This window comes from Castor canadensis, chromosome 9 (genome assembly GCF_047511655.1).
Source record: "Castor canadensis chromosome 9, mCasCan1.hap1v2, whole genome shotgun sequence".
NCBI lineage: Eukaryota > Metazoa > Chordata > Mammalia > Rodentia > Castoridae > Castor > Castor canadensis.
Window position 1 is genome coordinate 1,385,511 of NC_133394.1, and position 13,656 is coordinate 1,399,166.

At 40.5% G+C, this 13,656-nt stretch overlaps 1 long non-coding RNA gene across 1 annotated transcript; it reads left to right on the forward strand.

The window, feature by feature from the left end:
- Positions 1-709: 709 nt before the first annotated feature.
- LOC141410709 (uncharacterized) lies at positions 710-13,361 on the forward strand. Its single transcript, XR_012435497.1, has 4 exons — positions 710-993; positions 5,905-6,778; positions 7,865-7,946; positions 11,796-13,361. It is a non-coding gene; the product is annotated as an uncharacterized lncRNA (long non-coding RNA).
- Positions 13,362-13,656: the final 295 nt, after the last annotated feature.

The window sequence follows — 13,656 nt, forward strand, 5'->3', positions numbered from 1 at the left end:
TTCTGTGCTAGATGGTTTTTCAAAAATTACTTATTTATTATGATCTGTTAGGTTCCCATAGCTTCATGCTCTATGAGTCTCTAGACCCTGTCTGTTCCACACAGCAATTAGTTTGTGCCAGAGAGAAAGGACCAGTGAGAGAACTCCCAGCTAGACTGCACTGTGTGACCCACAGTGGGGTCTGAAAGAGCTGCCTGCTGGTGAGATATTGGCCGGGGGCTGGCCGGGCAGGTGGGTAGTGCTCCAGATAACTTATTCCTACTAGTCTCTGGGCAGCCTCACCCTTTTCTTAGGCCTGGCATGTTCTCTGGGAAGCTGCTCATGACATTTCTGTAAGCATACAGCATGGACATGGAAACCCAGTGGAGAAGAGGGATTTTTGAGACATGGAAAGGTGGTCAGTGAGGTGGGTATGGAGCTGGGAGGGGCTCTTTCTTCTCTCCCCAAGAGGAGGGCAGTCAGGGGGAGGTGGTTCACTGTAGCCTGATTACACAGTGCAAGGTGGTGGGTTGATGGGAAGTGAGTAACTAGATCACAAAACCTATTAACCCTGGAGAGTGCATTTGTGTGTTCTCGCTGGAATGCAGTGCTGAATGGTGGCTGAGATCACCGGCAGTACTTAAAGTTATTGTTTACCAAAACAGCTTTCCTGCATCCTTGGCACTCTGAGGGGTTGTGGGCAGGAAACCTGGGCTGAGAAATTCAAGCTCTGAACAAGAACAGCTTTGAAGCTGCAAAAAGCCACCACAATGGCTTTGCTGATTACACAGTGGGCTTTTTAGCCTGCCGTCTCTCAGCAGGCTCCCCTGCCTCACACTTCCCTATTTAGTTTTACTGAAACTCTAGCATGGATTTTAACCTGCAAGAAAAAAACGAAGCACACAGCCATTTGTTTAAGAAGAATCTGGAACGTCTCTGATACGCTGTGTGAGATCACCAGTTGTAACCACTTCGGCTGAGAGCACTTTACACTCTTCTTTAAAGCAGTAAATGGTAAGTATATTTTTTGCCTGTAATCAATAGCTTTTCTATTCCATGTAATATTTCTAAACAAAAGGAATTTTTCCGTGGAATAGAAAAGCTGTTCATTGCGGAGCACTCACATCTCTCCACATGCCACTCCACATGAGTGAATAACAGAAATTCTATTGTGCTACCATGTGACAAATACCTTTGTCAGAGAACCAGGAAAGAAAGGAATTTTTGTTCTCCCCGATCTCCAGTGGAACCATAACTTTTATATAAAAATAATGGTGTGTGATGTAAACCAAAAATAGGAATTGAATCTATTTTTTTTCTAGTGAGGTTTTGCATAGATGTTTGCGTGTCTATGGTGTGTACATGGTGCATACATTTTGCACACCCACCATCTTCCCTAGCCATGACTGAAGCATGTTCTGCACATGTGGCTGTGTGCACACAGAGCCTCACTGAAGCCACTCTTCCTTAGTCTGCTCTGTGCCTGCCATGAGGTGGGTTGAACTTGCCTTCATCTCTTTGTGTAACTCTGCCTTGTTTTATACGCACACGTGTGAACATGCACACATGCACACGCACACACCCCTTCATCCTGACCACAATCCTGTATCACCTGGTCTTTCACATGACTGATGGGACACATGTCCAAGGTGGCTGACCCTCGTCAGGGATGTGGATGGTGAGCTGAGCTCAAGAGCTGTGTGCAAAGCACATGGACATGCGTGCTACTGTTTAACACTGTTATTAGCGCAAGTTAACCCTGCACACAGGCAGATATCTCCTGCGACAAACCCACCCCATCCACCCACTCTCTCAACCCCCACTTCCACCCTCTTTAAGACAGTTTTAGTGGGTTTTGTTGTGCTGTTTACAGACATATGTGTAGTGTGTGTCATTCATACCTATATCTCCTGTCCCGCTCCCTCCTTTCATTCTTCCCTCCTCCCAAGCACCTCCCCCTTTACAACCATTTCAAAGGATTGTTATTTTTGTCTGGATTCTGCATGATGAGTGAAACATGTGTTTCGTGTGTCTCTCTGTGCCTGGCTGATCGCGTGTAACACGAGGGTCTCCATTTATTTTCAGTTAGTGCCCCTGGCCAATGCATATGGCTCCTTGCTGTGGGTGCGCTCCACCTCAGCCACCTCCACCTTGAGGGAGAATGTTCTTTAAATGTCTGTGAAGATGTCTGAGCTATGGCAAGGACGTTTTCATGTAGTGGCCAGCGTCACTGAGTGGGCTGGCAGTGGTCTTGCTGGCCCGTGACTACAAGATGAGCTTTAAGCACTATCATTGCTCTACTTTATAACGAATCATATGTGGGTGATCATGCATCAGATAAAGTGGATTCTTATTTTTTTTGGCAATACTGGAGTTTGAACTCAGGAACTTGCACTTGCTAGGCAGGTGCTCTGCCACTTGAGCCACCTCTCCAACCCTCTTGTTAATTTTTTGCCCAGTCTCGCCTTGAAACATGATTCTTTCAATCTCTGCCTCTTGAGTAATCGAGATTATAGGCATGAGTGACCATGCTCAGCCAAAAATGGATTAGTTTTAAACTGAGAGAAACGTACAGAGTTGTGAAAGTTTGCAAAATGTAGCTAAGCCAGCAAAAGGTAGATTTAAGAAATTACCAAGAGAAATTGGAGTAATAAAAAAAATCTTTGAATTACAGACTTAAGATGTAATGTAGCCCTTTTATCATGATTTCTTTATGACAATACCCACTACATAAATAATAAAAAATAAATCATTCAGAACTTATTCAGATTTGCTACTTTCTGGAAGGAACTTCTGAAATACAATTATGTGGGGGGTCAGGTAGATTAAAGTGGAGATTATCCCCTCCTTATAAATAGAGAGATCAAGACTAGGTTAGCAGTACATTCTTGCAAATGGCTCTGTACTAACACGATTTAAAACTCTGGTTCTTCATCCTAATATACAAAACAACATGAAATACTTAGGCAGACAACCTCAACTTCACTTAGCAAAGGTCTTCACCAAGTGCTAACAGTTTGTGATGATGAACTAGCAATCGACATTTTTTCACAAAGAAGATCTCCATTTGAGGACCCAGAGGCAGTTCAGAGGAGTCACTAGGATCCAAATAAAAAGAGACATCAAATAATCTCCTACCACCGAAAGCAGCTTCCTCTAGAAAGGGCTACAGAGGAGAGAAGACAGCTCTCTGAATTTACTTGGCACATGAACAGAAGAATTGAGGATCCAAAAGGGACCACCTGCTACCCTTTATAGGTGCTAAGAAATACCAAAATTAAAATATGATACTCTAAATAGGGAAGGGAAAGAATGGTAATGAACTTTCAGAATAGACCGTACCGGCTGCGATTAAAAATACACATTCACAGGCCGAGAAACGGTCGCCCGAATAGCACAGGGAGGCCCTTCCTATGCTGGGGTGGGGCTTTCAATTTATAGTGAACCACTGTGAAACACTCTTCACTTTGTGCCTGTGTCTATGGATCTGTGGGCTCACTCCAGAGCGGGCACTGCTTTTTGGGGTGTGTGTATTGGGGAGAGTTTTCTTTCACAGTGCTCGATTCCCTCAGGAAGACACATTGGGAGACTTGTTGCATATAGGGAAGGATGTTTTATGTAGTATTAAACCCAAGAGTTTATTATTTTGGGGACAGACTCACATTTCAGGGCAAGACCAGTATTCACCTTAGTGCATTCTGTCCTTTTCCTGGCAGAAATATCCTGTAGAGAGCCGCAAATAGCAATTCCCTCTGCAGTACCAGCAAATATTTTATTCACAGCAGAGAGGCATTTTTTCCCCCAAAACATGCTCTGAGCTGTAAGATTCAACTGTAAATCTTAACTTTCCCAGTGCTCCTGGGTGGACCGAGGGGGTTTGTTGACATTGGGCGGAAGCACTAAGTAGAATATTTGTAATAGGGATGTATTTTCAAATGTTACACTTTCAAACAGTTTGCCTTGCGTAAGTTAACACACATGCCTAATCATGGATTCTGGTATTGATATCTACATCTCTCTCCGTCTCTCTCTATATGTATGCATGTATGTATGTGTGTACGTGTAAGCATTTTTGTATGTGTATATATACGTTAAAATACAATTTTTATTATTCTGATATAATAATCCCCAAACATTTGGAACAGCAGAATAATAAATCAATTAATTGATGAGGTGGTGAATCCATTACTACCTATAATTCCTTGTGCAAAGTTAGTCTGGCATGGTCACAGGTCATACTACATATACAAGTTCACGTGCACTTATGCATTGTGTCTGTTACGTGGCTGAAATTCTCAAATTTTAACTTGTGTACAGCAGATTGTGTCATCGATTAGACTATCCCAAAAGCAAAATGTTTGAAGCACTTTAGAGACATAATTTAATACAACAGGTCATTGTTTGGTGAAAGTAGAAGAGGACACTTTGAAAATGGCACTTTTGATTTGGATAAATACATTGCTGTTGATATAAAGTTGAAAGCATCTTAGTTGCAACACACTGTTGACCACAGACTAGATTGTTTCTGGGGATGGAGCATTCTTCACACACCGCGTGTGTTTCAAATGAAGATCATACTCTCTCTTTTCTGCCACCCAGCCCTGGGCTCTGAGGCACCAGAGCAATAATAGTCCACACTATGCACTGGTGGTTGCCTTTCATGCTCGGACCCCTTCCTAAAGCTGGAAACCTGCTTTGCATCTGAATATGGCAGTCAGCTTAAATACACTCATGTCAGAAATGACAATTAATGGTTTTTATAAATGCAGCTGAGAGAATATCCCATCTAAAATGGTGGAAACTCTGCTTTAGTAAATGAAAATGAAGCAGCAAAGAAAGATTTTTTTATGTGTTCTAGCCTTCATCCTGAAGGCTTTCACAAAAAGGTGAGATGACAGACAGCAGATGGATTTATCTTACTTAGCCATAAAACCACAAATCAGTTCCACATACACAGATTTCTCAGGCAAATACAGCTTGACAGCAATTCTATAAGGAAGGTGATTACGTCTGACGACATATGCAAAAGTAACAGTGGAGCATCCCACATGGTTTCAATATATTAGGCTAGAGGATTTATTCAACCCGGCTTTAAAAATAAAAACTGCTTTTCTGTGGATGAGAACAGTCCACTATTCACAGGCTTTTTAGACAATAAATGATGCTTATACTTGTCACAATTTTATCCAGAGTCCTAGTATTGCCAAAAGGCAAGGCTAAATGTTTCTGAATTTTGGAAACATTAGGGGTCAGTGTAAGTTTTTAATGCTCTGGCTGATATATTCTCGTGTAGGGGAAATTGCATATAGGATTTTAGGAATTCAAAGCATCGTCAGAGGAGAAACAAGAGGTGGTGTGCTTACAGCCCTTAGATAATTATGGGTTCAAATCTCCTTTATTTCTTTGTAATATTCAGAGGCAGACCTGAGCCATCTCAGGACAGTGATGGAGAGAGAGTGTGGACATTAACAGAGGCTACCTTCATTCTGAGACAGTGACATTGGGCCACCCTTCTAAGATGAAATTTTCAATAAATGCTGGCAACTAACACAATTCATCATGGGTTCTCCTGATAAAGGATGAGGGCAGGAATTGCTCTGGCTCTAAGGGGACTTTCTCTTCATTTTGTGACAGGATCAATCACCACTGGGTCAGAATGCTCATTGGGCTACTCACGGTGTACTTTATCAGGGCTGTTGAAGACACTAAGAAATTGTTTTTATGAGGTGGGCATTATTGCTAGGCTCCTCTAAGCTAAATGTGTCTTTAAATGCGTGTTTTCTTTGGCTAAGAGATGGAACGATCTGTCTGAACTGAGTCCGGTGGGAGATCACCTGCTTAAACCCATAAAGATAAGCCATTTCAATGGCATTTTACTTGTCATTCTACACAGAAGGAAATGATGATATGTATTTCCCCATTAAGCCAAGAAATGGAAGTCCAGATATTCAGCGATCACTGTGCACTGGAGGCAAGAGGAGAAGTTAAATTTCGTGCCCTGTGACCCCCTCCTTCTGTGTTCAACCTTCCTCTTTGTATGGAAAATTTAAATACTGCATGAACTGAAGCTTGAAGTCATATCTACCTCCTTCATCATTTCGTGTCTTCAGAGATTTTGTCTACATTTTTGAGACCAGACGAGGTAAGAATTATTTAGAATAAAAACCTTGAACTAAAGCTCTTTTGACCTTGAAATGAGTTTTAATAATCTTCCCAAACATGATGCGATGTAGAAGCATTTTCTTGCATATTACACTTGTGTTTTCTGAACGTTCTGTAATACATTATAGCAGATTCCTTTGGACAAGCAGTATTTAAATTTTACTGCTTCCCTTTCTCTTGAGTCCTCTAGAAAAATACTTGCAGACTCGTATGTTACCCAGAGTGTCAACTAATCCCTTCAGTGAGGTTCCCTTTATTATCAAAGAAAAATTCAAAAGGTCGCCTACCATTTCATAGACAGTTATTTTGAATGAGTCTAAAGAAAAGCAGATGAAGTTAAAATAGGTAAGTATGCACAAAGCTTCCCACTTGTTAAAGAATGAGTTATTGCAGATGGAAAAGGTTTTTGAGAACAATTAATCATACTTCAATCAATGATTGGGAATGGCAACTTAAAAGTTCCAAAACAGAACTCGTGAACCTGAAATATACAGGTGGGATTTTGTTCGGCCACATCTCCACCAGCAAAACAAGAGCTCCATCTACCATTGGTCATCAAACTGCTTCGTATTCATGACTGCCAGACATGAAAGCATTGTGGCACAGGTGAATGGTTCTTCAAACTTCTTTAATCTGGGTGAGTGGAAAATATACCTGGGCAACCTTATGAAAAAGAAGGTAATTCTCAAATATCCCCCACCACCATTTTACGTCTATGTAAAAGTCTTATCAGAAAATACATTTTGGTGAATTTGTGGGCTTCTCTATAGGCCCTAAATGAAACAGGTTTTGTTTTCATGTGTGTTATTAAAAAATTCCTAATTTCATTGTCATTCTTGTCAGTTTCTGGGATAAATTAATTGATAATGAAACACTTCTGATGTCTTTGTAAATGGCCAAGGAAGAAACGAGTAGACAAGGGAGCTTACACTTTCGCACTTGCTCAGGTGGCATCAGTTGCTGTAAGTGAATCCTCAAGAATTTCAATGGCTCAAAAATTGAGGGGTGGCTCCAGGATGTTGGGAGCTTTGTCTGTAGGGCCATTCCTAGACCCAGGCTGATGGGCTTTGCTGTCCTCAGCTTAAAGATTCAGAGTCCTGACTATTGACTCCCAGCAGGTAAAGACTATGTGTGGTTTTAATGGCCTAGACTTGGAGTGGCTGTTAGACTGTTTTACCACTCTGATTTTGTTGATTAGAACTACGTGGGCTTTGGGTCTGTAGTCTGGATGTGTGTCTGGAAAGAAGAGTTAAAAGCATCCACTCTGAACAACAATATTGTACTGAATTCATAAGAGCACAGGAAAACAAAGTAGGACTTTAATCTATCTGAATGCCACAAAATACTATTCAAAACTAGGTTGTGAGATGGAATTGCTAGAGATGAAACTGCTGGATGAAGAACAGAAAGTAGAATTTGGTTTGAAGTAAAAATTGGTTAAACAAAACTTGAATTTAACTATGGGCCAAGCCTTATCTTCTTCTGGTCTTCATTTCTTCTTTCCCGTCAATTCTGCATCTCTTTGGAAAAGTATAAATTAAATCACAAACTATAAATAAGTTCCTATCTGATTCACTCAATGTTTAGACATTTTCAGCGATGATATTTAAAACAGTTATGTGTCTTTATATATTAATGCGAGGGTCTTTGTTAAAGCTGAAATTTAATGCAAAATCTCAAGTTTACAGACTAGGTAAAATTGGTCCTGTTGTGTTTGGTGCAGGTGCAGAAGCCAGAGTTACTTCCCCTCACACTGCTCACACCCCGTCTCCTATTCTGAGACCTCAAGGATTACAAGGAGACAGGTGAGGACATTGTTCTGTTTTCAGATCACTGGGAGTCATAGGTTACAGCCAATTTTTGTGTATCTGTGCCGGATTCCAGCTGACTCTAAGTCTCCAAGTTCTCTGGCCTGTTTGGGTCATTCTGTTGTATGACGTTTAAGTAAAAATGATTCCATCCTGTGAACACCTCAGTACTTCCAGAGAGTTCCAGACTGAGCACATTTTCTCCCATCGTATCATTCCAATCTGTTGAATCTGTAAGTTCTCCTGTGGTCTTTTTTCGTTCTAGTCTTTCCTGTTTCCATTTCTTTGTTCCAAATGGGCAAAGTAGCTTCCATGCCATCACCTTCCTCAAAGTCACAGAGTATGGTGGTGTGAATAGACAGTTAGGAAAGCGAGGGTCACTCTGAAAGCAGAACACACACTTCTCAGAGCACAGCAGAGGCCATTCATTCTCTCTTTTTTTTCTTTTCAAACAGAAAGTTTATTTAGGATAAATTTTTTGCCATGAATTCAATGCTTTGGTTTGCTTTGAGTATTTTTTTAATTCTTATTTTGTTCATATGCGCATACAATGTTTGGGTCATTTCTCCCCCCGTCCCCACCCCCTCCCTTACCCTCCCACCCCACCCCTCCTTCTCCCACCCTGCCCCCTTGCTCCCCAGCAGAAACTATTTTGCCCTTATCTCTAATTTTGTTGAAGAGAAAGTATAAGCAATAATAGGAAAGACCAAGGGTTTTTGCTGGTTGAGATAAGGATAGCTATACAGGGAGTTGACTCACATTAATTTCCTGTACATATGTGTTACCTTGTAAGTTAATTCTTCTCGAACTAACCTTTTCTCTTGTTCCTGATACCCTTCTGCTATTGGCCTCTGTTGCTTTAAAGTTTCTGCATTAGTTCCTTTGCATTGAAGACATCAAATGCTATCTAGTTTTTTAGGTGTCTTATATATCCTCATATCTCTCTTGTGTGCTCTCGCTTTATCATGTGCTCAAAGTCCAATCCCCTTGTTGTGTTTGCCCTTGATCTAATGCCCACATATGAGGGAGAACATACAATTTTTGGTCTTTTGGGCCAGGCTAACCTCACTCAGAATGATGTTCTCCAATTCCATCCATTTACCAGCGAATGATAACATTTTGTTCTTCCTCATGGCTGCATAAAATTCCATTGTGTATAGATACCACATTTTCTTAATCCATTCGTCAGTGGTGGGGCATCTTGGCTGCTCCCATAACTTGGCTATTGTGAATAGTGCCGCAATAAACATGGGTGTGCAGGTGCCTCTGGAGTAACCTGTGTCACAGTCTTTTGGGATGTCCCCAAGAGTGGTATTGCTGGATCAAATGGTAGATCGATGTCCAGCTTTTTAAGTAGCCTCCAAATTTTTTTCCAGAGTGGTTGTACTAGTTTACATTCCCACCAACAGTGTAAGAGGGTTCCTTTTTCCCCACATCCTCGCCAACACCTGTTGTTGGTGGTGTTGCTGATGATGGCTATTCTAACAGGGGTGAGGTGGAATATTAGTGTGGTTTTAATTTGCATTTCCTTTATTGCTAGAGATGGTGAGCATTTTTTCATGTGTTTTTTGGCCATTTGAATTTCTTCTTTTGAGAATGTTCTGTTTAGTTCACTTGCCCATTTCATTGGTTCATTAGTTTTGGGAGAATTTAGTTTCTTAAGTTCCCTATTACATTCTGGTTATCAGTCCTTTGTCTGATGTGTAGCTGGCAAATATTTTCTCCCACGCTGTGGGTGTTCTCTTCAGTTTAGAGACCATTTCTTTTGATGAACAGAAGCTTTTTAGCTTTATGAGGTACCATTTATCTATGCTGTCTCTTAGTTGCTGTGCTGCTGGGGTTTCATTGAGAAAGTTCTTACCTATACCTACTAACTCCAGAGTATTTCCTACTCTTTCCTGTACCAACTTTAGAGTTTGGGATCTGATATTAAGATTCTTGATCCATTTTGAGTTAATCTTGGTATAGGGTGAAATACATGGATCTAGTTTCAGTTTTTTGCAGACTGCTAACCAGTTTTCCCAACAGTTTTTGTTGAAGAGGCTGCTATTTCTCCATGGTATATTTTTAGTTCCTTTGTCAAAGACAAGTTGGTTATAGTTGTGTGGCTTCATATCTGGGTCCTCTGTTCTGTTCCACTGGTCTTCATGTCTGTTTTTGTGCCAGTACCATGCTGTTTTTATTGTTATTGCTTTGTAATATAGTTTGAAGTCAGGTATCGTGATTTCTCCTGCATTGATCTTTTGACTGAGTATTGCCTTGGCTATTCGTGGCCTCTTGTGTTTCCATATAAATTTAATGGTAGATTTTTCAATGTCTTTAATGAATGTCATTGGAATTTTGATGGGAATTGCATTAAACATGTAGATTACTTTTGGGAGTATTGACATTTTTACTATGTTGATTCTACCAATCCATGAGCATGGGAGATCTCTCCACTTTCTATAGTCTTCCTCAATCTCTTTCTTCAGAAGTGTATAATTTTCCTTGTAGAGGTCGTGAAATTAAGAGGGTAATGCTTGTTCATGGAACTCAGATAAATCTACATGGCTCTCACCTTTGCACCATAACTTTGTTCCGTATCTCTCTCTCAGGTTCTTACCTTTCTTTGCACGATTATGTTTTTTGTATAAATAAGCATGGTGGTAAGAAGAGGGCTGGACAGTCCCTCAATATGTTAAGCAGGAAACTTGACCACATTGTTGAAAAAGGAAACCACTTCTTACAACATAGCACTCCTAACTTTTATGACCTCACCACATTCTCGTTTCTTACTCTGTTACTGCTCTCTGGGCTGTCTGTCTGATTTCCATAATATATGTTCATAGCACACAGGGTTATTACAGCAGATTGCTAAGTTAACTCTTCATGGCTTTTCTGCATTTATGTTTTCTCCCAATTTAAAGTTTTAAGAGCCACCAAGGCAATTTTGACAGCTACCTAATAAAGCTGAAATTCTGTGTACAATTGGAGCACCATGGGACTCTGAGCGCCAGTGGTGCTCTGGAAGCAAGCTGCAAGTCCATGTCGCATTGATCAGAGTGAGTCAGCCTGCAGTGAGCCCTGGGCGAGCCCAGGGCTGTGAACCATCAGGGGCGAGGGCCAGTGTAATCACTGAGATTGGCTTAGATCGATGCTCACAACACCAACAATGAGCCTCTCTGGAGGGGCATGCTGCAGCTGTGAAGTCAAGCAAGTATAGGTGTGATGGGATGGAACTTCAATTTTTCTCCAAGTAGAAGAGCTAGTCCAGAGGTCACGGCTGATGAAAGGTGAACAGCTCCTTTCTTTGGAAAGATGGGCCAGTGTTCAGTAAGCCTAAGTGATAATCCCATTGACATCTCCTTTAATTATAAATGTACACCTTTGCTTTGGGGCATTAGGAGAAGGAAACTAATATAAGAGAAATCTTTCTTGCTACAGTCACATATTGGGAAAAACCACACCTCAGACTCTTCTGAAAGTGAAATACTGATGGTCTGATGGATTTGGGGTGAAAGAAACTGAGCTGTTATATGTGAAGGCTCCCCACAGTGCTGGGATGAATACCTGGTGCATTCACTTCCTCCCAGGTGTGCAGGATGGAGCAGCGAGTGAGTGCTCACCTTCTTGGAAGACAGTTCCCAGTAACTTACTTGGAAATTGTGTTTGACTGAAGATTTTTTTCCTCATCCTTGTAGTTTTGGTCTTGGTTCTAGTATTTGGAGTGATCTTATAGCCATTCTAATATTTCTTCTGAAGTCACTCAAATATTTGAGGACTGTTTTGTGTTCCTGTTATGCCTTAATTTTCTAGTCTTTGTTATTTTAAAATTCCTCAAGTGATATAATTTTAATTATTTTGTAGTTATCCTCCGGACAACCCGAGCATGTCAAGATCTTTAAAAAGCGGCAGCCCATGACAAAATGCAGTGTTCTAGATTTGGAGAAGAAAGTTCACAGGACAGAGAGAGTGTTGCTTTTTCTTTGTTGATGCTGGCATTTGTCTGCAACTCAAGGACACAACAGCTACATTTCATTATTATCTTATGATGGTCATTTTTAACAACAAAAACTGCTCTTATAGGAGGTCTTTCTCACTGTTAAATTGTGCAGTTAATTTTGAATGGTTGTTCACTCTTTATATGTATTTCATGAAATTATACATTATTAGCTATAATGTGCTCTTCTATCAACATGAATAGTTTATATTTGTTATTAATAAAAATATCTATCTTGTAAGTTAGAGCCACCTGTACATTTAATAAAATTATCTATCCATTTAGTGAAAATGCCTAACCCACCTTAATTAAATCACTGATAAAAACTGGAACAGGACAGGTGAAGTATACCTTCACTAGCACACTACCTTGAGCTGATATCAATATACTAATTTGCTGTTTGGCTATAGTTCAAATAACTGTCAGTGTCCTGAATTCTATCATCACTTAGCCTCCAGATCTCCTAAGCCATCACAGGAAATGTGGTGAGATATTATTAATTTTGTCTGGTGCTGGGGATTGAAGGAGTGCTTGCTAAGCAAATGCTCTTGCCACTTGAGCCTTGGTCCCAGTTCTAGTTTATTTACTTCTGAAATTCGTATCTACTCTGTTTAGGTTCTTCATCTTTGCTAAAGTAGAGATCCCATTGTAAAGGAAATGAAAAGGCCATTCTTCATTCTCAGTGGAGTCATGGTAGCTGCTGGTAATTACTGTTTTAGCTGAAAATTGCTCATAATACATCCATTAAGAATTTTGTTCTCAAATGTTGCCACAGATTCCTGTAATGTTATCAGAGCATTTGAAAAAGTAGGGAAAAGTACATTCAGTGGAAAGGGCCATGAGGTGTTGGAGTACATAATGGACTTAATTCTAATTCTCCCTGGTAGGGCAGCATTACATGTCCTGTCTCAGTAAGATTGGCTCTGGAAGGGGACCTGACCCTGTTGGAGTCATTGAGGAGTTCTCCTTTGACTGGCAGGAGTATAACAAAAAGCAGAGAAGGAGACAGGGGGTGAGGGCTGATAGAAGTTAGCGTGCTATAATTTCCAAAATTCACTTTCTCTCTCTTAGGAAAATTGAACAAATTGTTGACTATTCTTCTGATCCTTCTATTGTCCAGATGTTTTCACTAGCCTGCAGTTGCATGCGGGATCCCTCCACTGTCCTCACATGCCTTGCATCTGTGCTCGCAGACCTAAAGGTAATTCAAAGCAACTTGGTTTCTCTTATCATTTCCTCATTTAATTTGTACTTGAATCCCCTGGTAGCCAAGTCTGTCCTATCATTTTGAATGGATCACGTTCTTTATTAAAGAGATGAAAGTAAAGTAGAAATTGAATGGCTTGGCTCTCTGTTTCTGGTTATCATATCTCATGTATCTTAGACTCTGGGGCTTCCTTTCCCCAAGATCTTAAATAAAGCAATTGTTTACTGTGTGCTAATTCTGTGTCATGTATGGAGCGCGAATGTTTTATCTATAATTTTTTCTTTAATCTTCAAAACCCTGTGGAGAAGTTTTGTCATCCTAATTTTGTAAGTGTAGAAACTTGAATCAGGAAAATTAGGTAAAAATTCCAAGGCCCACAGTAAAAGGAGCAATAAAGTCATGCTTAGAACGAGGTCTACCTTCCTTAAAATCCCACTTTCCTAAGCAATGTACTGTGTGGTGCCATTTTAGAAGCTTTAGCACTTTACTTCAAAGGCTTCATCTAGGCCTTCTGCCATATT